This window comes from Capra hircus, chromosome 19 (genome assembly GCF_001704415.2).
Source record: "Capra hircus breed San Clemente chromosome 19, ASM170441v1, whole genome shotgun sequence".
NCBI lineage: Eukaryota > Metazoa > Chordata > Mammalia > Artiodactyla > Bovidae > Capra > Capra hircus.
Genome location: NC_030826.1, coordinates 9254150 through 9276797, shown reverse-complemented (window position 1 = coordinate 9276797; position 22648 = coordinate 9254150). Strand labels below are relative to the sequence as shown.

The 22648-nt window shown below is 43.7% G+C and overlaps 1 pseudogene across 1 annotated transcript; it reads right to left on the bottom strand.

Annotated features, from left to right (window-relative positions):
* Window positions 21141–21925, bottom strand: LOC102186901 (annotated as a pseudogene). The gene has a single exon (XR_001296830.2). The product of XR_001296830.2 is annotated as a DET1- and DDB1-associated protein 1 pseudogene (transcript).

The window sequence follows — 22648 nt, the reverse complement described above, 5'->3', positions numbered from 1 at the left end:
CCTCTGTACCACCAGGAAATCCAGTCCTTTTAGGTTTCTAAACTGAGTTCTGCTTCTTCGCGTTCTCCAGGTCCCCTTCAAAGGGAGACACTTTCCACTCTAAAAACAACTAAAATTTTATTCTTGTGACATTTATGAACCTCTTTGTTTCTAAACTAGTGTGCAGGATATTATTCTGTAATGCAGGGGTCTCTCCTTCCCTGGACCTACAGAAGGAGGTGAGCAAGCAAAGCTTCATTTGCCCGCTCCCTATTGCTCTCATTACCGCCTGAACCATCCCCACACAACCCAGCAATCTCCCCAACCCCGGTCTGTGTAAAAATTTTCTTCCATGAAACCAGTCCCTGGTATCAAAAAGGTTGTGGGCCTCTGCTTTAATGCATCCATTCTTTTTTTATTTTCCAACTAGTACCGAGTGGCCAAAATGTGTTCTGATGTTATTATTACTTAATGTAATACATTGTAACTGTGCAGTTGGGAAAACGATTTCTTTTTTTTTTTTTAATTAAACTTTTTATTTTGTATTATAGTATGGCCAGGTAACAATTTTTTTTTAATTTATTTTAATTGGAGGCTAATTACTTTACAGTATAGTAGTGAGTTTTGCCATACATTGACATGAATCAGCCATGGGTGTACACGGTGTGTCCCCCATCCTGAACCTCCCTCCCACCTCCCTCCCCATCCCATCCCTCAGGGTCATCCCAGTGCACCAGCCCTGAGCACCCTGTCTCATGCATCAAACATGGACTGGCGATCTGTTTCACATGTAATATACATGCTTCAATGCTATTTTTGACATTGTCTATGTTTGATAATGGTAAATAAAGATTTAGATCTCTTGCACCACCATTTCTTCTCTATTTTTCCTAATATAGTTTAAAAACCATTTGGTTAAATCAGTATTCAGTTTATATTATTCTTAGGCAAACATTATTCTTCAGCAAGCATTGTCATTGAATATCATTGTTTCCTTTAATTTTATTGTTCTTCTGGTTAGTTTTTTTTTTTTTTTTTTCTTTTCCTTCTTTTTCTTTTCTGTTTCAAGGCATGCAGGATCTTAGTTCTGCCACCTGGGATTGAACCCATGTCCCCTGCCGTGGAAGCACAGAGTCCTAACCACTGGACGGCAGTGGTGGTGGTGGATTAGTTACTATGTCGTGTCCACCTTTTGCGACCTTGTGGACTATAGCTTGCCAGGCTTCTCTGTCCATGGGATTTTCCAGACGAGAATATTGGAGTGGGTTGCCATTATAGCCTCTTGTTTTCCACAAGGCCAATCATATCAAATAATCTTATTAGTTTAAATGTTGTTTTGTTTTGTTTTTCCTGGAGGTCTATCTACTTCTGTTTTTCCTCTACCTAAACCCATTGTTCTTTCAGACTGCTGCATAGGTGAAATAGTTTAAATGGGTATCAAATTCTACTGGTTGGAGTTAAAATTTTCTTCATGATTTCAAAGGCATCACTTTTTGACTTAAAACCTCTGGAAGCTATTGAGAAGAATTTCTGATTCTTTACACTATTTATGTGATATGTGTGACTGATCTTTTCATTCTTAGAAAAAATGAATTATCTCTTTATTTTCATTTTTCTGTAATTTCCTAATTTTGTGCCTTAGTGTATCTTACAGCCATTCATTGTATGGGGCACTTAATGAAAGCCGTTTCGACCTTTAGAAAGCCTTTCTGTGTTGGGAAATTGTCTTGAATTTTTTCTTTGGTGATTTCCTCCCCTTGGTTTTTAATTTTTCAAAAACTTTCCATATTGGATATTAGAGCTCCTACAGTGGTCCTCTGATTAGGAAAAAAAATGTATCTGTTTTATATACATATATGTATATAAAATATATATATTCATCTTTTTTGCTGAACCTGTGTATTCAGTTTTTTATTTCTTCAATCATATCTTTAGGACCTCTTTTTTCTTTTGTTCTAAGTTTCTGCTTTGTATAGCTTCTTTTTCCTATGTTTTTTTCCTCTGGCTGTGCTGGGTCTTTGTTGCTTTGCACGGGCTTTCTCTAGTTGTGGTGAGCCGGGGCTGCTCCGCCTCGTGGCGCTCTGGTTTCTCATTGCAGCAGCTTCTCTCGTGGAGCACGGGCTCTAGGGCACTCAGGCTCAGTGGTTGCGGCCCATGGACTGTAGTTGCTCCAAGGCGTGTGAGATCTTGCCAGGCCAGGGGCTGAACCTGTGTCCCCTGCGCTGGCAGGTGGATTGGTATCCACTGGGCCCCTAGGGAAGTCCAGCATGGCTTCTGATACTTGTTTTTCTGATGCAAAATCTTCTTTTATATCTCTGAAGATTTTAATGATTATTTTTTATTTTCTTTTTAAGTTTTCTTCTTTTTGCATAGCCTGTCTCCGCCATATTGTCTTCCTTTGGTTGGTTGACTGAGCTGCTGTTACAATTGTCTCCTCATGTTAACAAATAGGGGGCTGGCTGGAAGCTCTGAGTGCCAAGGTGAGGCTGTATGGTCTCTCTGCTTCCCTGCAGAGTGATCTCCCTACACCTTTTTAGGGGACGCCCATGTCAACATCTTTGGGACTTTCTTCTAGGGTGTTTACATTTCTCAGAGGAACCTTTCAGTATCCTGGAAGGTAAAGGCTTAGTTACCAGTGTTCTGGAAACCAAATGAAGGATGAGAGGGAGGAGGTGTCAGCATTCTGCCTTTGGAATGCATATGTACATCCTCTTTTCAGCAACTGTTTGAACTTTTACCTGAGTTTCAAGACTTCTCCAGAGAGCCTCAGATGTACCTTCTTCCATTATCACCACTCTGAATAGTGCCAATGTGGGCTGGTTATCCAGCAGCATGTGAGAGAGAAGTCTGGCCATCTCTTCTGAAACAGCTTTCCATCAGCTTGGTTTATCTCCATTTCACCTAGCTCTAGAGGCTCTGATACTGTTAAATCTGGAGTGTTTTGAGTATTGAGTATTTTGCAGTCTCAACTGGGTATTCTGCAGTATCAATTGGGTTAGTTTTCAGCTTTATCTAGAACTGGCTTAAGAGTTGGGGGTTCCTGGTCTAGTTCAGTTATTTCTCATTTGTAACTGTCAAAAATATGCTGCATTGCAGATGGATTCTTTACCATCTGAGCCACGAGGGGAGCCCCTTAACTTCGCTAGAGTATGAAAACAATCTGTGTGCTTTTATATTTCCCCTTTAAAAAAAAAAAAAGAAAACATATCAGAACCTAAGCTGATCCATTGGGTTGCAAAGAACGACTGAGTGACTAACTGAACTGAAGGCTGATCCATTCAAAATTGTCATTTCAGACCTGAAACCAAAAAGCTCCTAGAAAAAAAACATAGGCAGAACACCCTTTGGCATAAATCATAGCGATGTTTTTAAGATCTGACTCCTAAGGCAAAAGAAACAAAAGCAAGAATAAATAAATGGGACCTAACTAAGCTTACAGACTTCTGCACAGCAAAGGAAACCATCAGCTATTAAAACAAAAAGACAACCTAATGAATAGGAGAAAGTATTTACAAATAATGTGACTGATAAGAGGTTAGTATCCAAAATATATATTAGCAGCTCATATAACTCATATCAAAAAACAAACCCAATTTAAAAATGAGCAGACGACCTGAATAGATTTTTCCGAGGAAGATGACACAGATCAGCTCAATGTTGCTAATCATCAGAGAAATGCAGATCAAAATCACAGTGATTTTCACAGCTGTCAGAATGGTTATCATCAAAAAGACTACAAATAACAAATGTTGGGGAGAATGTGGAGAAAAGGGAACCCTTGGACACCTTTAATGAGAATGTAAATTGGTGCATCCACTGTGGAAGATAGAGGGTCCTCAAAACATTAAAAATAGAACTACTATATGATAGAGCAATTCCATTCCTCAGTGTATATCCAAAGAAAATGAAAACACTAATTCAAAAAGATAGCATGCACCCCAATGTTCATAACAGCATTATTTACAGTAGCTAATATATAGAAGCAGCTTAAGTGTCTATCAACAGATGATGGATAAAGATTTATATATTTGTATCTATATAGATATAGGTATATACACACACAATGGAATATTAATGAAACATAAAAAAGAATGACAGTCTGCAATTTGCAACAACGTAGATAGACCTAGAGTATACAATGCTAGAGAAGTAAATCCAATGGAGAAGGACAAATACTCTGTTATCACTTATATGTGGAATCTGAAAAAATAAACTAGTGTATATAACAAAAAGGAAGCAGACTCACAGACACAGAGAAAAAAACTAGTGGTTACCAGTGGGAGAGGGAAGGAGGGAGGGGCAAGATAGGTATAGATGCGAGTACAAATTCATACGTATAAAATAAATAAGGATAAATTGTACGGCACAGGGGCAATATAGCCACTGTTTTGTAATAATCTTTATTGTTGGGCTTCCCTGATAGCTCAGCTGGTGAAGAATCCACCTGCAATGCAGGAGACCCCAGTTCTATTCCTGGGTCGGGAAGATCCCCTGGAGAAGGCTTGGGCTACCCTCTCCGGTATTCTTGGGCTTCCTTCGTGGCTCAGCTGATAAAGAATCTGCCTCCAATGCGGGAGACCTGGGTTCAATGCCTGGTTGGGAAGATCCCATGGAGAAGGGAAAGGCTACCCACTCCAGTATTCTGGCCTAGAGAATTCCATGGACTGTATAGTCCACGGGTCACAAAAAAGTCAGACACAACTGAATGACTTCCACTTTCCTTTTTGTTGTTCAGTCACTCAGTCGTGTCTGACTCTTTACGACCCCATGGATTGCAGAACCACAGGCTTCCCTGTCCATCACCAACTCCTGGAGCCTGTTCAGACTCATGTCCGTTGAGTCAGTGGTGCCATCCAGCCACCTCATCCTGTGTCATCTCCTTGTCCTCCTCTCCTCAATCTTTCCCAGCATCAGGGTCTTTTCTAATGAGTCAGTTCTTTGCATCAGGTGGCCAAAGTAGTGGAGTTTCAGCTTCAGCATCCGTCCTTCTAATGAATATTCAGGACTGATTTCCTTTAGGATTCACTGGTTGGATCTCCTTGCTTTCCAAGGGACTCTCAAGAGTCTTCTCCAGCACCACAGTTCAAAGGCATCAATTCTTCGGCACTCAGCCTTTTTTATTGTCCTGCTCCCACATCCGTACATGACTATTGGAAAAACCATAGCTTTGACTACATGGACCTTTGTAGGCAAAGTAATGTCTCTCTTTTCAATATGCTGTTTAGGTTTGTCATAACTTTTCTTCCAAGGAGCAAGCATCTTTTCATTTCATAGCTGCAGTCACCGCCCACAGTGATTTTGGAGTCCAAGAAACTGGAATATAATCTATAAAAATATTGAATCACTGTGTTGTACACCTGAAATTAATATAATACTATAAAGCACCTATTTGTTGTTGTTCAGTCACTAAGTTCTGGCCAACTCTTTGCAACCCCATGGACAGCAGCATGCCAGGCCTCCCTGATCCTCACTATCTCCTGGAGCTTGCCCAAGTTCATGTCCATTGACTCCATGATGTTATCCAACCCTCTCATCCTCTACTGGCCTCTTCTCCTTTTGTCTTCAGTCTTTCCCAGCATCAGGGTCTTTTCCAGTGAGTTAGTTGCATGCATCAGGTGGCTAAAGTACTGGAGCTTCAGATTTACTGTCAGTCCTTCCAATGAATCTTCAGGGTTGATCTCCTTCTTGCAGTCCAAGGGACCCTCAAGAGTCTTCTCCAACACCACAGTTTAAAAGCATCAATTCGTCAGCGCTCAGCCTTTATAGTCCAACTCTCACAGCCGTACATGAGCACTGGAAAAACCATAGCTCTGACTAGACAGACCTTTGACGGCAACGTGATGTCTCTGCTTTTTAATACATTGTCTAGGTTGGTCATAGCTTTTCTTCCAAGGAGCAGGCGTCTTTTAATTTGGTGACTGCAGTCACCATCTGTGTGATTTTGGAGCCCAAAAAAACAAACTCTGTTACTCTTTCCATTTTTTACCCCCATCTATTTGCCATGAAGTGGTGGGACTGGATGCCATGATCTTAGTTTTTTGAATGTTGAGTTTTAAGCCAGCTTTTTAATTTTATCACCTTCATCACCTTAAATTCCTCTTTGCTTCCTGACGTTAGGGTGGTGTCATCTGCATATCTGAGGTTGTTGATATTTCTCCTGGCAATCTTGATTCCAGATTGAGCTTCATTCAGCCTGGCATTTCGAATGATGTACTCTGCGTACACGTACAGATGGTAAAGAATCTGCCTTCAATGTGGGAGACCCAGGTTCGATTCCTGGGTTGGGAAGATCTCCCGGAAAAGGGAATGGCAACCCACTCCAGTATTCTTGCCTGGAGAATCCTTCTGGACAGAGAAGCCTAGCGAGTTACAGTCCATGGGATCACTAAGAGTCAGACATGACTGAGTGACTAATACCACCACTCTGCACAGAAATTAAATAGGCACGGTGACAATATACAGTCTTGACATATTCCTCTCCCAGTTTACAACCAGTCTGTTGTTCCATGTCTGGTTCTAACTGTTGCTTCTTGACCTGAATACAGGTTTCTCAGGAGGCAGGTAGGTGGTCTGGTATTCCCATCTCTTTAAGAATTTTCCACAGCTTGTGATCCACACAAAGGCTTTAGCGTAGTCTATGAAAAAGAAATTGATGGTTTTCTGGAATTCCCTTGCTTTTCCTATGATCCACCGGATGTTGCTAGTTTGATCTCTGGTTCCCCTGCCTTTTCCAAATTCAGCTTGTGCCTCTGGAAGTTCTTGGTTCATGTACTGTTAAGGCCTAGCTTGAAGGATTTTGAGCATTATCTTGCTAGCATGTAAAATGACTGCAGTTGTGCAGTAGTTTGAATATTCTTTGGCCTTGCCCTTCTTTGGGACTGGAATGAAAGCTGGACTTTTCTTTCTTTGGGATTAGAATGAAAAACTGACCTTGTTTATCATTGTTGTCCAGTTGCTAAGTCCCATCTGACTCTCTGCAGCATGCCAGGCTTCCCTGTCCCTATCTCCTGCAGTTTGCTGAGACTCATGACCCTTGAATCGATGATGCATCATGTGGTGTCTTCTCCAGCACCACAGTTCAAAAGCATCAATTTTTCAGCCCTCAGCCTTCTTTCTGGGTCTTACTTATGCTGCTGCTGCTGCTAAGTCGCTTCAGTCGTGTCCGACTCTATGCAGCCCCATAGACGGCAGCCCAGCAGGTTCCCCCGTCCCTGGGATTCTCCAGGCAGGAACACTGGAGTGGGTTGCCATTTCCTTCTCCAATGCAGGAAAATGAAAAGTGAAAGTGAAGTCGCTCAGTTGTGTCTGACTCTTAGGGACTCCATGGACTGCAGCCCTCCAGGCTCCTCCGTCCATGGGATTTTCCAGGCAAGAGTACTGGACTTACTTAGGTCTCCTTTTATTACGATTTTTTCCGTTATGTTAGTCCTTCTCCTCCTGTGCTTTTCACTGGCTGGTCACCAGAATAAAGAGGGCCAGGATTTTCTTTTTTATTTTTTTTCCACTTTGGATTTTCTAGCTCCAAAGAAAATGCCTTGAAAACAGTAAAAGAAGGCTCAATAAGAGGATGTTGGATGAGTGAATACTGTGATTATAGTGTAGGATGGATAGCCTAGTCTTATTTTTTTCTTTAAAGTTAAAAATATATCATAGTTTGTGTCTAGACATTTATGACTTAATTTTTAAAGCCTTCAAGATTTAACACCACATTGCAAATAAGCTTTACTTCAGTAAAATTTTTTAAAGGGCGGGGAGGGGGGATGAAATGGTAATAAATGAATAAACCACAGGGGTGGGGGAGAGGAAATTTTTTTATCAGCATAAAATACATATTTACAATGATTTTTTTCCTTTGGACTCTTCAGTTTTCCCAAAGGCTGAATGGTAACTTTTAAAATCAAAACTTCTTTCCCAAAACATGTTTTTCTGTTTTGACTCTTGTTTTCCTATCTTTTAAATTCAAGGTCACATGGGAGCTTGTAATTTCATTATGTAAATGAAAGATTGTATGAGTTTAAAACTTACTTTTAGGATGACATCCCTACTTTAAAGGGCTTCCTGGGTGGTGCTAGTGGTAAAGAACCTGCCTGCCAATGCAGGAGACATAAGAGACCCAGGTTCGATCCCTGGGTCGGGAAGATCCCCTGGAGAGGGCAGAGGAGCCTGAGGGTCCACAGGGTCGCAAAGACTTGCACACGACTGACGCGACTGAACATGCACGTACGCATCCTCCTTTAAAAATCAAATGTGCTACTGTTTAAAGGAGTGGTGCTACTTTACTTGGAGAAGTAAATGCAAGAACAGGTATTTTGGGAAGTGAGAAATAAACGCGGATGGGTAGGCCAGGTATGGTGATTACCGAGTTCATGCAGTGAAAAGCCCAGGTCACGCAGCTGTGTCTGTGAAGAGATCGCGAGTGGCTTTCGAAGTCTGCAGCTCGTCGCCCGGCTCTCCCGAGTGGCGGTCTGTTGCAGCAGAGCCCTCCCTTTGGCCGCGGTCAGTGGGGAGTCTAGTCCGGAAGGCGCTCTGCCGTTCCCGCTCCCTGCAGTGTGTGGTTACCACTCACTCTCGCTTGTCTGGAGTCTGCTCTCGGCTGTTATGCTGGAGAGATGGCGGGCCATTCAGGTACCCAGCAGCCCAGGCCGTGGGTGTGGCTGCCCTGCCTCTGCTGGGGCTGAGACGTAAAGGTATGAAATGATGATGTGGAAGCAACCTATAGAACGGGCCCCGCTGAATAGTTGTTATTTGCTGTTTTGTTGCTAAGTCATGTCTGACTGTTTTTGCGACCCCAGGGACTATAGCCCGCCAGGCTCCCCTGTCCATGAGATTTGTCAGGCAAGAATACTGGCATGGGTTGCCTTTTCCTTCTCCAGGGGACCTTCCCAACCCAGGGATCGAACCCATTTCTCCTGCACTGGCAGGTGGATTCTTTACCACCGAGGCACCGGGGAGACATCTGGGAGGTGGGATCAGGTTTTGAAGAAAGAGCATGCACGCTGAGAAATACAACAGTCAAGGACTGGGCTTTGCAGAATTGCCCCAATTAGGGAATAAGAGAGGAGAACAAACCTTCCTGAAGAAAAGCTGGAGAAAGAGCAGAGGTGAGCACTTTCAAAATCAGTAGGCAGTAGTGACCTTGAAAAAAAGGCAGTCATTTTCTGCTTTTGATGGAGGAGGGGGAAATGGCAAGAAAAGAAGTATAATATGTGTTGGCCCCATTAATTCCTCATGGATGGAGTGAAGGCCAAGGTGATCAGTTTGAAGACTGCTTCAAATTAAGCGATCAGTATATCTTGGAAACTCCCCTTGGTCCCACGGCTTGAGAATACCTTCCTTTGTCTCACAGACCACATCACATTGCTGCTGCTGCTGCTAAGTCGCTTCAGTCGTGTCCGACTCTGTGCGACCCCATAGACGGCAGCCCACCAGGCTCCCCCGTCCCTGGGATTCTCCAGGCAAGAACACTGGAGTGGGTTGCCATTTGCTTCTCCAGTGCAGGAAAGTGCAAAGTGAAAGTGAAGTTGCTCAGTCGTGTCTGACTCTTAGTGACCCCATGGACTGCTCCTGTGTGACCCCACCAGGCTCCTGTGTCCATGGGATTTTCCAGGCAAGAGTCTGGAGTGGGGTGCCATTGCCTTCTCCACCACATCACATTGAGAGGATCCTAATCTTTTGTTCTCCTAGGTTCTCTGATGCCAAAGAGACTGTAACTTTTGGAGGATTTTCCAGTTTTGCTCTGGGGAGATGAATACTCCCAGTTTTTCTAACCTGGTGTTCTCTACAGGTTATTAGCCCCTAACTGTAATGAGGGTTTGACCCTTGAAAATGTGAGGGGCAGGGGCACCAACCCTCCATGCAGTCAAAAATCTGTGTATAACTTATAGTTGGCTCTCTGTATCTGCAGTTCTTCTGTGTCCACACCCTCAGGTCCTGTAGTACTGTGGTACTTATTTATGGAAAAAAATCCACCTATAAGTGAACCCCATGTTGATCAAGGGTCAACTGTGTATCAGTCTATAAACCACTGAGTGTAGAGGTTAAGCGCATGAACTCACTAGTTCTGCTACTGTTCAACTGGGTGGTTTTAGGTAAATTAGTTAACTGTCTTCTGCCTCATTTTCATCTCTAAAGTGGACAATAATAGTGCCAACTGCCTATAGAAAGAAAAGTGCACAGTGTAAGCACTGTGAGTTAAATTTGCACCAGGGTCTTACTGAGGGCTATAGCCAAGGAAGCAGCTTCTCAGTAGCTCTGAGAAACTGCTCTGAAGAGTCAAGAGAGAGGCTAGTTTATGTTTTTTGGTGGGGAATGCAGTCAAGTAGGCATCTTGGTAAAGGATTACTGCTGGTTTACAAAGAACAGATATCACAAATTAATGACTTCAGGGCTTTTCTCTGTATGGGAAGACAGCAAGAAGCTGGGTTTATTAAAATTCTTCCTGAGATACACCTATCTCAGGGCCTGTTTGCCCAAAGCACAGAGTATCCTCTTGCTGTCTTAATTTCCTAGGTCCTGAGCACAGAGTGCTTCATCCTTTTATCGCCTCAATCTCTTCTGATACACAGAGTGCACTGTTGGTCAGTGACTGCAGCAGGTTAATACATCCTTGTAGAATTCACTGATGAGCAAAAGACTCTCTGCTCTCTTTTGTTTGTACAGCCTACACAGTAATTGTTGAGCATTAAATGAGATAATATCTGTAAAGCCACAGAATAGTGTCTTAACAGGTAGGAGCTCCTCCATAAATGTGATGTTAAACCAATGAATTATTTTTTTGTTTGTTTGTTTTATTTTTTAATTTATTTATTTTAATTGGAGGTTAATTACTGAGTAAACCAATGAATTCTTAACTCTTAAGATCCAGGGAAGAAAAATAAGAGAATACTGCAGGGGGACTGTGGAATTGAAAAAAGTTTATTTTCTCGATAAGGGACACTTGTATATGTTTGAAAGGAGAGGTGCTAGAGCCAGGTCAGCGGAAAGGGCTAAGATCCTAGAGGAGGGAATTGGGAGCGAACGTGGAATGAGGGGCTTCCAAGGTGGTGCTAGTGGTAAAGAACCCGCCTGCCAATGCAGGAGACGTAAGAGATGCAGGTTTGATCCCTGGGTGGGGAAGACCCCTCTCGATCCCCTGGAGGATGGCACGGCAACACTCAGATCTCATAGCCAAACACTGGTTCAGTAGATGATGTTGATGCTTTCACTTTGAGAAACACTGGTGGGAAAAGCATTCATTTGTGCTTTTGAAATAAAGGAGAAGCTAAATTGGTCTCACTCCTATAAAAAGAATGGGTGTGATTGGATTAGGATTGTGGTTCTCAATTCTGTAAAACCTTAGGGTCCCTTTTTATAACAAATAGTAATATTTCCTTTACTGTTCATAGTATATTCATGGAAAATATGAATATTCAAGATGTTCCTAGAAATGTAATTTATGTAAGTTCTCCCACAATTGATATAAATGTTCTAACTGTAATATAAAGGAGACAAAATATTATAATAAAGTGTTTTAATATGCAAATACTTGGCCTGGCTACCAAGGAAACCGAAATGTCCCCACATACTTTCAAAATCACCCCTTGAGAGCAGTGGCATAGTCACTGAGAAGCACTGATTTAGGTGGAGGTTTAAATCATGAGGGTAGAGGGGACTGAAAAGATGTGTATAAGAAGAATGCCAAATAGCAGTGAAGATGTGACTGCAGTTCGCATGAATTTGGGCTAGGAGGATCACAACTTCCTCCAGCAGTGCTGGGGAGACCAAGAGTAGGATCTGGGACCACATGCAGGAAGTGTGCTCTGCTGAAGCAGGAGGAAGATGAGATGGTTGAGAGGCTAGTGGGTCACATGGTATCTAGAGTCTGAAGAATCTAGAGACCTGAAAGGTCAGACTCGCCTCTGTCAATAAGTAGTCAGGAGGCAAGAGAAACTTACCTTGGTTCAAAACATAAAATGCTGGGAGAATAGAATAGCAACAAAACAGGATATATATATATATACACACATATGTATATATATAAAACAGAGATGAGGAGAAAGGAAAAATCCAGAGGGCAACGGTAGGGATGGACTCCGTCTACTCCCTGAGGATTCTGCCCATTCTGAGAGGCGGATGGGGGATGTGAACAGAGCAGGGGCAGGAGATAAAGCCTGGGTGAGGCCTGCGCTCAGTGAGGGATCTCACTAGCTGTTTCCTCTTCATTCTGCACAAACCGATTCTGAGAGGAGAAGCTTATCTCGAATCGTGCAGCTTGAACACCGGAGTCCAACCTCAAGCCCGTAGCCAAGATATTCTCGAGTCGGATGCCCGGCTCCTCTCCCTGATCTGGTCTGAAGCGTTGGGAGCCAGGCAAGGATGAAGTCGACTGACGACTGAACAACTCTTCCGCGTGGGTGTGCCCCATGGGACTCCACACTGGGAGATCGGAGACCTTCAGTTAGCCTGCCTTGGGACGCGGTGGGTTTCTGTCGGGAAAGGATCCGGGCGCGGCGAGTTGTTGGAGGAAGCGGCCGGCAGGGGGCGCGGTGGTGTAGGCACAGGGATGGCTCAGGGCGTTTGGAACGGCGTTCCCCGGAAATACGGGATCTATTAACAATACTAAAATATAGTTCGAAACTATGTTTATTTGGATGGCTAAGATAAAGGTCAATTGGAATCGTTTCAGGAGTGACCCAGACCTTAATATAGTGGTGTGCGCAGCAGCGGGTAGTGCCAAGGTCAGCCTCGGGGAAGATAACCAGGGTCGGGTGGTTTTCCCGGGGCGAGGCTCATCCATTGCACCCTAGATGAGCTGACCCCAGCGATTTCCCCAGATGTGGATAACTCGGTTGCGTAATTTGTGGTAGTGGGGGACTGCGTTGGTGCTTTCCCCTGTCCTCTTTGTATCTTAAAGACAAATCGCTCAAGATGTTTTCTAGAAGGGGTCTAGTGGCTCATCTCTAATGCTGAAGGGGTTATCACATAAGGTAGGTGGGTGGTGGTGAGTACAATACACAGACGTAGTGAAATAGAGATCTTAAATACTAAACCACTATGGAACGTACTTCTGCCAGGTACAGGCTTTTTGGGTTTTGTCAGGATTATTTATTTAACTTCAGCTGTCTGAGCTTTAGGACCTGAGTTTACCTGAATGGTTTTGAACGTTTTTAGTTTTGGAGTGTTACAATATCTCAATTTTTTTTAGGCTGGTTATATTTTGCAGTTATATACCATTTTGGGTGTATGGGGATAAGAAAAGCATGTTATTAAAACTATTTTCAGTTCTTTTAGCCTTTTATATGTGGTTACCAAAACCTGTAAAATTACATGTTGTTCACATTATATTCTGTTGGCCATCATTTCTCCCTTATTTTGAAAAAGTCTCCAGGAGGCCTTGCTGTATTACTTCTATAACATGCTTCCCCTTCCTGGAATGCCCAGCCTTCCCTCATCAATCTTTGACACTCAGCTCTCACTTGTTGTAGCTGCCTGGGATCCACCCAAACTGCCACAGAATCTAAGATGGACTGAAACATTACTCTCAGTACTGAAGGCACAGTGCTGCATAAGGTGCTTCTTTTAAAATCAGAAGAAAAAAAGATGAATTTTTAGGTGGAAGAAAATGTATATAACAATGTAATCTTTTTATATTAATACATTTTTCATGGAGGAAGGGTCCACAAAGACAAAGGTGTATAGGATCCTTCGGTCATAATGTGGTCCTTAACCCTTTGATTGGTGCTCATTACTTTTTTCCTCTAATTCTTGCAGGTCTATTTCCTCTACAGTTTGTGATCTTATTTATTACAGGGAGACTCTATCTCCACATGATTACCCTTAGTATCTCCAATGCCTTAGGCTAGTTGCTGGCACCTTAAGTTTAGGTGGCTGTAAGTGACTAGTTTCATATGAGTAACAGCTTGAGACTGAGAAGGCGATGGCACCCCACTCCAGTACTCTTGCCTGGAAAATCCCACGGACAGAGGAGCCTGGTAGGCTGCTGTCCATGGGGTCGCACAGAGTCGGACACGACTGAAGCGACTTAGCAGCAGCAGCAGTAGCAACCTGAGAACAGGTTTTTGTTTTTTTTTCATTATGAGTAGCACTCATAGAAACTCATGGATACTTTGTGAATGTTGAAAATACTGGAACAGGCAATGTGGTCATCAGGAATGAAGTTCCCATGAGGATTTATTGTATAACACAGGGAGCTCTCCTCAATACTCTGTAATGGCCTATGTGGGAAAATAATCTTAAGAAGAGTGGATCTATGTATATGTATTACGGATTCACTTTGCTGTACAGTAGAAGCTAATACAACATTATACGTCAACTATACGCCAATAAAAAATTTTTTTAAAAGAAAAAGACTTCCTCAGCATAGCAAGAACAGCCTTAGAATGTCTGTGAAAGCATACCTTGGGGGGACACAGTCATAGAGGACTCAGCGCTGTGGCCAGCCTGGCATTCATGGAAACAGCAATACCATGGACAGCAAACCATCTGGAATGAAATTAGAATGGTAGATCAGTAATGAAATTATATAACTGAGGTGGGCTGGGTCACACTTTGTGGATGACAGTATCTAGCAGGTGGCTAAGTAGAGTGACTGTGGTTTATACTGCAGAGCCCTGTGGATGGGAAATGTAAAACCAGGGCCAGTGTTACATCCGAAGTGCCTCAGAATGGGTTTGGCTCCCCGAAACATAGGGTGTGTGTGTACAGAGTGTCTATAGAGTTGCTCAGGCTGGTAATAGACATTTAGATTCCGTTGTCAGCACCATGGACTTCTTAACCGTCAGACCTGCTCAGTGAGCTTATATAACAAAAGGCAGCTTTCAGAAATTACTGCCACACATTATATTTCTGAACACACTCTCTCCTTGACTCCCATGAGGCAAAGATATGAGTGGAAATTCAGAGATGGGGTGAGACCCACAGACTGAGCGCCATGTCTGTTGGGACAGAACGTCTTAGTTGGCAGAGGCAACCATGGTCTGAGAGAGGTGGGTGTGTGCTGGTGCTGCCCCTCTCCAGGAGTGCAGGAGCTCCAAACACCGGCTCTGCGGAGGGGCGGGCTGCGCCTCTCCACCCTGGCTTATCTGGGGCCTTGACGTAGTTGGTCACGAGCTGTTTTATTCTGTGTATCAATATATTAATATGTGTATATATATACACACACATATGGACATATATTCACTATAATTACTATTATTGTTGTTCAGTTGCCCAGTCATGTCCAACTCTTTGCGACCCCGTGGACTGCAGCACCAGGCTTCCCTGTCCTTCACCAGCTCCCGGAGCTTGCTCAAACTCATGTCCGTTGAGTCTGCGATGCCATCTAACCATTTCATCCTCTGTTGTCCCCTTCTTCTAGCCTCAGTCTTTCTCAGCATCAGAGTCTTTTCCAGTGAGTCAGCTCTTTGAATCAGGTGGCCAGAGTACTGGCTTCAGCATCTCACTTCAATGAATACTCAGGGTTGATTTCCTTTAGGATTGATTGGTTTGATCTTGCAGTCCAAGGGACTCTCAAGAGTCTTCTCCAACACCACAGTTGAAAAGCATTAATTCTTTGGTGCTCAGGCTTCTTTATGGTCCAACTTTCACATCCATACATGACTACTGGAGAAACCATAGCTTTGACTATACAGACCTTTGTAGGCAAAGTAATGTCTCTGCTTTTAAATACACGGTCTATGTTTGTCATAGCTTTGCTTCCAAGGAGCAAGCATCTTTTAATTTCACGGCTGCAGTTAGCATCTGCAGTGATTTTGGAGCACAAGAAAATAAAGTCTATCATTGTTTCCATTGTTTCCCCATCTGTTTGCCATTAAAGATGGGACCAGATACCATAATCTTAGTTTTTTGAATGTTGAGTTTTAAGCCAGTTTTTTTCACTTTACCTCTATCACCTTCATCAAGAGGCTCTTTCGTTCCTCTTTGATTCCTGACATTAGGGTGGTGTCATCTGCATATCTGAGGTTGTTGATACTTCTCCTGGCAATCTTGATTCCAGCTTGGGCTTCATTCAGCCTGGCATTTCGAATGATGTACTCTGCATAGAAGTTAAATAGGCAGAGTGACAATACACAATCTTGACATACTCTTCTAATTTTGAACCAGTCTGTTGTTCTATGTCTGGTTCTAACTGCTGCTTCTTGAGCTGCATATGAGTTTCTCAGGAGGCAGGTAAGTTGGTCTGATATTCCATCTTTTAAAGAATTTTCCACAGTTTATTTTGATCCACACAGTCAAAGGCTTTAACATAGTCAGTGAAGAAGAAGTAGATGTTTCTCTGGAATTCCCTTGCTTTTTCTATAGTCTCGTGGATGTTGGCAATTTGATCTCTGGTTCCTCTGCCTTTTCTAAATCCAGCTTGAACATGGAAGTTCTGGTTCATGTATTGTTGAAGCCTAGCTTAGAGAATTTTGAGCATTACTTTGCTAGCGTGTGAAATGAGTACAATCGTGCGGTAGTTTGAACATTCTTTAGCATTACCTTTCTTTGGGATTGGAATGAAAACTGACCTTTTCCAGTCCTGTGCCACTGCTGAGTTTTCCAAATTTGCTGGCATGTTGAATGCACTAATAATTATCATTGTTTTGAGAGGGTAAAATCAAGCACAGATACCTAAAATATGGTAAAATCACAATTTGAACCTAAGAGTATCTGATACTAAAGCCTGTGTTTAGAACTAAATATGGTGCCACATATTTCTTATAGTGGTTCCACCAGGACTTGGTCTTCTCATTATGAAGAAAAAAGAGTCTAACAATATTATTGAAAGTCTGCCCCCTGTATTTCACAACCTGTTACACCGATATCATTTCAGTGCACTTCTTTACAGTACTTTTCCTTAAGGATATACATTTTTACAAAATTGCAGTCATGGTATACATACCATTTCCTATCTTTTTTTCCTCTTAACCTTTTGTCTTTCATGTTGTTCACTATAATATAATGTGCCTTTCATGTTCTTACTATTGTATATTTAATACTCCACTTCCCTGCTGCTTTGATTCTAGAATTTGGGGGTGATTTTGATTTTTTGTAATTATATAATAAATACCATGTGCACAGGACACTGTCTTTCTCTTACTTTCTACAGTTAAATGACATTTCCTGATCAAAATGTACGAACATACTTTGGGCAATAGATGTATATAATTAGGGTTAAAGTTTCCCTGAGCCACCAGGGAAACCCAATATTATAGTCATGTTTCAGAATATGTAGGAAAAACACATTAATCCATTCTTGTGTGTTATACTAACATATGTTGCTTTGCATTTTGATGCATTTGCTTTAAGCATCTTAAATGCTTTTCTGTATTTTCCTGATTACCTACAGGGGAAATTTTATCACTATTGTAATAAATAAAAATACCCTCCCAAAATACAAAACAAAGCACTTTTAAAATCATACAGACTAAGAGGAAAATAACTGCCAAGAGGTTGCAAAATATGCCACTCCCAACTGTGTCACTGTGGCATAAGGATTATTTTTAAGCCCAAAGCACTAAAAAACAGCAAATATGTAAGAAGAGTGGTCTGGCCTCCCTTTCTAACACAGGGGAAAGAAATATTCCAGAGAAGAGGGATAACGCCCAGAGATTTCTGCACAAACAAGTCTTGTTAAAATCATTATCTTTTTTAACCTCTGCATGTATGCTACGTGCTTCTCCACAATTGTCTCTCTCTTGTTCAACTTAATATAAAAACATTTAGGTTTCCACTTCTTTAGGTCTTCATTTCCTTATGAGGGCTCTTGTGTCAGATAAACTTCAGTTAAATAAAAGTATGGTTGTGTCCTGTTAAACTGTGTATTCCAATGTAATTTTCAGGCTGGGCCAGAGACTCTAATAGAATAGAGGAAAAGGTTTGCCTCCCGCGCACTACTAAACCCTTAACACTATTTTCAGTTGCTGCAGAGTTGTTTTGCCCAGAGCGCCTAGCCAGCGAGGGTAGAAAGAAAAACACAGTGCCTTGTCAATTTTCGCTGTCTAAAAAGAACAGGGGAGCTCTCGCTTTGTTACTCAATCCAGGCCAGATGCTGCTTGCCTTTGCGCTGAGAACTGCAAGACTTGAATCTTGTAGACGTCGTATTTGTGACCCCAACGACACGGACGCCTGTCCAGGAGAGCAGTTGGGTGGGGTGGCAAGGCTGGAGGTCGCATTTGACGCGCATTCTCTTCAGCTCTCACAGAAACCCTGTAAGGCAGGCATGCAGTATTATTCCCACTTTACACTTTGGGGAAACGGTGATTGAGAGAGACTTGCGGGTATCACCTAGTTACAGAGTGGAGCGGCGATTCAGACTCAGCAACCGATCCTGCGACCCTCTTCCTGTGAGGCCCGCGCCCCCGCCGTGCCCTGCTCTGCCTTCCGCACGCTGCTCGGACTCCACACCCGTAACGAAGCTCCACCGAATTTTTCGTCTGTCTGTGAAGACGAAGAATTGAAAAATCTCAGCTACACTTGGTCTTTGGGGTCGGCGCCAGGCAGAGCTAGAACGAACTAGACGCTTGTCCAAAAGCCGTGACGTCAAATGACAAGGGACAAGAGGTGGGGATATGTAGATGAGGGGAGCGTTGGCTGCTGGCTGGATTTCGTTTTTCCCCGGGTAGAATTTCCCCTGAACATCCAAAGGATGTATCTTGGTCACTGTCAAATAAATAATCCTTCAGGTTCCCATCGAAGGCCGAAATAGCTTGGAATATAATTGACCATAACTCTGTTGTGTGCTGAGTCCGAGGGTGACGTCCCAGACTAAGCTTACAACTCATACTTACCTGGCAGGGGAGATACCATGATCACGAAGGTGGTTTTCCCAGGGCGAGGCTCATCCATTGCACTCCGGATGTGCTGACCCCTGCGATTTCCCCAAATGTGGGAAACTCGACTGCATAATTTGTGGTAGTGGGGGACTGCGTTCGCGCTTTCCCCTGGCGTGGTTTGTGCAAGGAAAGACATAGATGCTAGTTTTGGAGCTCTGGTAACTTTCATGTTTTTGTGGTCGTTCTCGGGTTTATGAGGCAGAAGCAATAAGCAATTTTCTTGCAATGTGGAGAGTCTGGTTTGGACTTCTTTTGTGTGTTAGCTGGTGAAGGGTTTCTTTGTAATGCAGGAGACCTGCATTTGATCCCTGGTTTGGGAAATTCTCTTGAAAAGGGATAGGTTACTCCATTCTAACTCTGGCCTGGAGAATTTGGGTCGAAAGAGTTGGACACGACTGAGTGACTTTCACTTCATTTGGAAGCAAGGCAGCAGCCGATTTCTAGTATCAACTGAGGAATATGTGTATAGACAAGTCTGCTGGGCTAATCCATGCACTTTCAAAGAGTTCAAGTCAGCTTCTGGTGTAAAGAATTTGCCAGCAATGCGGAAGGACCTTGGTTCAGTTCCTGGACTGGGAAGATCCTCTGGAGAAGGAAAAAGACTGCTGCTAAGTCACTTCAGTCGTATCTGACTCTGCTCGACCCCATAGACGGCAGTCCACCAGGCTCCCCCGTCCCTGGGATTCTCCAGGCAAGAATTACCTTCTCCAATGCATGAAAGTGAAAAGTGAAAGTAAAGTTGCTCAGTTGCGTCCGACTCTTAGCGACCCCATGGACTGCAGCCCACCAGGCTTCTCCGTCCATGGGATTTTCCAGGCAAGAGTACTGGAGTGGGGTGCCATTGCCTTCTCCAGGAAAAAGGCTACCCACTCCTGTATTCTGGCCTGGAGTATTCCATCAACTGTATAGCTCATGGGGTCACAGAGTCAAACACAACTGAATGAATTTTTTAAAAATGGTTTAAAAGTAAACTTTCACTATTCTAAGAATGAAATGAGCTGTTTTCTTTATTCTGTGGGAAAGACTGTAGGAGGCTATTTCTATACATTCTGGCCTTATGGTCCTCTTTCTGTGTTTTCAAAACCAGTAATTTTTCATCTGCTGACATCAACCTTCCATCCACCACCTTTTTAAATTTTTTCCAGATGAGAAAGCTCCTTTTATTAGGGTGGAAATGGTGCACCAAACTAGTCCCTGACAAAAATACTTAGATCTTCAAGATATGGAGATGATACTTAACTATAATGATCAAAATGATCACATGGATCACAGCCTTGTGTAAATCAGTGAAGCTATGAGACATGCTCTGGCCACACAAGATGGCCAGGTCATGGTGGAGAGTTATGCCAAAACGTGGTCCACTGAGGAAAGGAATGGCAAACTCCTTCAGCCTTCTTGCCTTGAGAACCCCATGAACAGTATGAAAAGGCAAAAAGATAGGACACTGAAAGATGAACTCCCCAGGTTGGTAGGTGCCCAATATGCTACTGGGGAAGAGTGGAGAAATAGCTCCAGAAGGAATGAAAAGGCTAAGCCACAAAATTAAAAGACACACTCCTTGGAAGAAAAGTTGTGACAAACCTATACAGCGTATTTAAGAGCAGAGACATCACTTTGCTGACAAAGTTCAGTATAGTCAAAGCTATGGGTTTTCCAGTAGTTATATGTGGATATGAGAGTTGGACCATAAAGAAAGCTGAGCGCCGAAAAATTGATGCTTTCAGACTGTGGTGCTGGAGAAGACTCTTGAGAGTCCCTTGGACAGCAAAGAAATCAAACCAGTGGATACTAAAGGAAATCAACTCTGAGAATTCATTGGAAGGACTGATGGTGAAGCTGAAGCCCCAGTCCTTTGGCCACCTGATGCAAAGAACTGACTCATTAGAAAAGACCCTGATGCTGGGAAAGATTGAAGGCGGGAGGAGAAGGGGACGACAGAGGATGAGATGGTTGGATGGCATCACCAACTCAATGGATGTGAGTTTGAGCAATTTCTGGGAGATAGTGAAGGACAGGGAAGCCTGGCATGCTGCAGTCCATGGAGTCGGTGCCTTAGCGACTGAACAAGAGCTGACTTCTCCCACTTAGTCAAGTTCAGAGCAAGGTCTGGGCAGAGTAAGTCCCTGAGGAACTTGTGACAAGGCGAGACCCGGACCAGTAGATGGAAACCAAGAAAAGAGCCCCCACCCATGAGAACCAGCTGCAGCAGGGCCCCGAATCTAGACCCCTGGAAGAGAGGCTCCAGTTTTCCAGAGGAGGACTAGGGAACAAGAGGAGGGGGAACTGAAGGAGGTGGCAGCGAATAACAATTTGTTTGTTTAAAAAAAAAAACACCTACCAACATCACACTAGTGGGTCTGACATCCCCTTTAATCATAAGTTGCTAAATTTACAACATCAATAAAAACACAAGGAAAATAAATACATTGGCTTTATCATATTGGAAGTGGTGTGAACGGTAGGGCGTGGGCAGGCCGGCGGGCAGGCGAGCAGCAGCCAGCACAGGAGGCGTCTGAGTGGGGCCGTGAGTTTCAAGGGTCCTCGTCCCAGTCGTCCCAGTCCTGGCTGTAGATCCGTGGGATCTTGCACGGGGACGCCCAGCTCTCGGCCTCGAGGTTCGCTTGCTGCTGGTCTTTCTTCTCGGCGGCATTTTTTTTGTCCCGTTGCTGTTGTAGGTAGCGCAAGAGAATGTTTGTTTTTTCTGTCAAAATTATCTGTTCAGACGGGTACTCCTGAGTGGGCAGGTAGACTGGTGGACGTCGGTTCGAGGCTTTGCAGAGACAGTTGGCATGGAAGCTACTAAAATTGCTTTTGTTGTAGACAGGCAGCCCTTTCAAGAAATTAGCCATCTTCTGTTTCCTTCGTCTCTGTCACCGTCGTCGCTGTTGTTGCCGCCGCCACCACAGCTGCCTTCTTAACTGCCTCCTGCCTCCTGCTTCCTCTTTATAAGGGCCCTTGATTACATTAGGCGCACCTGGATAATTCGGACTGTTCCCGCCCCACCCAGTCTCAAAGCTCATCGCCTCCCTACAATCTCTTCTGTCACAAAGGTGGGTCACATTCCCGGCCCCGGGGATTAGGCCCCGAGCGCCTCCGTGGCCGTCAGTCAGCCTATCGCGAGGCCCTGGTACAGTCGGCGCTACGGAGTGACGTCACTAAGGTGCGCGGAGTATGTAAATGAGCTCGGCGTCGGCTGGCCCTGTTCAGCATGTACTATGAAGCGTTTGTATTATTTTGCAAATATTGCGGTACTGGCAACGTGCTTTTCAGGCCTTTATAGTTGGGAGAAGCCGTTATTTCGTAAGTGAGGGTGTAGAGTTGCGGTGAAGAGAGTGACCGTAAGTGCGAAGAGTTTGGAACATGAGGCTGAGTCGGCAGGCAGGGCGAGCTAACTCATACTTACCTGGCAGGGGAGATACCATGATCACGAAGGTAGTTTTCCCAGGGCGAGGCTTATCCATTGCACTCCGGATGTGCTGACCCCTGTGATTTCCCCAAATGTGGGAAACTCGACTGCATAATTTGTGGTAGTGGGGGACTGCGTTCGCGCTTTCCCCTGACATATGTGGGTTTAATAGGAGAAGTCATGTGGTTTATAGGAAGTGTTAGAGACATAGTATAGGGAAGGTTAATGGTATTCCATCCTAATGCTCCTTGCGTGGAGAAGCTTCAAAGGGTGTAGTCGACTCTAAGTCAGACACGACTAAGTGACTTCACTTTAACGCACTGGAGGAAAGAAGTGGCAACCCGGTCTAGTGTTCTTATCTGGAACAGTCTCAGGCACGGGAGAGCTTGGAGGGTTGCTGTATTTGGGGCCGTACAGAGTCAGAGGCGACGGAAGTGATTTAGCAGTAGAG